Raw genomic sequence first — 2,263 nt, forward strand, 5'->3', positions numbered from 1 at the left:
GTTGGTGGGTGACAGGTGAGCTCAGGRGGAGGAGGAACCATTTCTCTCTAAAAACACAGACTCTTTTTAATCAAGAAATAGGAAATTGATGTTATTTAAGCTTGGTTTTTACTCTTTTAAATGAAACAAAGAGGAGATGGAGGGGGATTTACCCTGAATCTGTAACAAAGCACAGAGGAAATGGAGGTGATTTCAGCCTGATTTTGACTTTTTAGAAAACAAAGAGGAAATGGGGGATTTAACCCTGATTTTGACTCTTTAATGAAACAAAGAGGAAATGAAGGGGGATTTAACCCCAATTTTGAATCTTTAATGAAGCAAAGTGGAAAGGGAGAGGTTTCACTCAGATTTTGACTCTATTTAGTGAGACAGAGAGGAAATGGAGGGGGATTTACCCCGATTTTGGTTCTCTTTAACAGAACAGAGATGGAATGGAGGTGATTTCACCCTGATTTTGACTCTTTTTAACAAAACAAAGTGGAAATGGAGRGGGATTAACCCTGATTTTGACTTTTTAGATATTAATCAGGAAATGGAGGTGATTTAATCCAAATTTTGACCCGCTTTAATGAGACAGAGAGGAAATGGGGAGCGATTTTGCTTTGTTTTGCTCTCCCCCTCTGCAGCTCCTCCTGCACCTGGGCATTTCCTACCCCGGCTCAGAGCTTTACTCAGGTCCCTGGGGCTTCCTGTTTTGCTCTCAGGGCTTTTATTTCACCCACAAATCATTTCCTGCTCGGAGGTTTCTGGTGACTGCACCCCTCCGTTTCTGCTCCATTCTGCCGGTAAAGCTTTCCCCACTGTTCTCATTCCCGTCAGGTGAGGAGGGAATTTGGGGAAGCTTTCCCTGACATCTCCAGGTCTCACATTTGGATGGCAGGGAGGTGATGCTTTTCCATTCCAGTGGCAGAAGCGTTGTCCTGCCCGAATTAACTCACCCAGCAGCACGGAGCCCTCCGTTACTCTGCCTTTCCAGCATTTCCCTGGAGCTCAAATGCTGCTCTAAAGGAATTAATGCTGGAAAAGAGGGTGAGGGGAGGGAAATGCCATTGAGGAGGCTGGAAGCCTGGCAGGGATGGGGGGATTGGGACAACCCAGAGAGGGCCTTCATTTGAAGCGTTGGGATGATGATAGAATCATTTCAGCAGTGAATTAATTTTTATTTTGGGGGGTCACAGGCTTGGTAGGAATTTTTAATAATTGGGGATGTGATTCCGAGCTCGTTAAATGCATGGCTGAGCTGAGGGTGTAACTGGGAGGGAGCTGTTGAGGCATTCACTGTTTTCAGTTCACTGCAGAGCCACAAATTCAACAGCAAATTCCTCCTCAACATTTCCTGCGCTTGTCATAAATACTATTATTATTATTAATATTCTAATTTTAATTTTTATTATTTTTCCTATTTCTATTTATATTTTATTGTTTATATTTATTTTTGAGTTTAATTTTAATTCTAATTTTAATTTTAGTGTTTTATTTTTAACTTTTATTTTTATTATAATTTTAAAATTTTTTAATTTTTTTTTACATTTTAATTTTATTTTCTTGCAGTCTGTATTTTTACAAATCCCTGGCTCTCGCTCAAATCTTTGCAAACTCCATCCTTTGTGTTGTGGGTGAGAGCCTGGGGGCTGGAATTGCCAGCCCAGGGACATTCCCTTCTGCTCTAATCAGGGAGTGTGGTCTCTGTTGGATCTTTTCCTGGTTTGGGAAAGATTTAGGAGCACTGTTTATTGGATTAAATGAAGGAAATCTGGATCCCAAGCAGGATTTGTGCGGTGTCGGTGTCGCCTGTCCAGAACTGGCAACAAAAGCACAGATTCCCTCTTGGGCATTGATGACTTTTAGCTGAGGAGAGGAGGATTGTTCCTTCCAGGAATTGCAATTTGTTCCCTCCAGGAGTTAAGGTGGTTTTCTTTTTTTTGGGTTTTTTTGGGGGAGGGGGTTTGTTTTTTGTTTTTGTTTTTTTTTCTTTTTTTAACCATTTGCATCAATTCTGTTATTAGAGGTCAGCAACCGACCTCACACAGCCCAGCTGCCCTCTGTCCAAAGCTTTGAGGATTTTTCCAGTGCCCAGACATTCCAGGAGGCTGGAGCTGTTTGATGAGGAGCCAAAGGTCGGAATCATTTGGGGAATTTCTTATGGAATTTCCATCTCCTATGGTCTCTGCTTTCCTGGTTGCTCCAGAGAAGTTGTGAGTGTGGATTTTTTTTTTTTTTTTTTTTCCAGAGAAGTTGTGAGTGTGGATTTTTTTTTTTTTTT

The sequence above is a fragment of the Malurus melanocephalus genome, unplaced genomic scaffold (assembly GCF_030028575.1).
Source record: "Malurus melanocephalus ecotype Western Australia unplaced genomic scaffold, MMel_1.1 scaffold_664, whole genome shotgun sequence".
In the NCBI taxonomy this organism is placed as follows: domain Eukaryota; kingdom Metazoa; phylum Chordata; class Aves; order Passeriformes; family Maluridae; genus Malurus; species Malurus melanocephalus.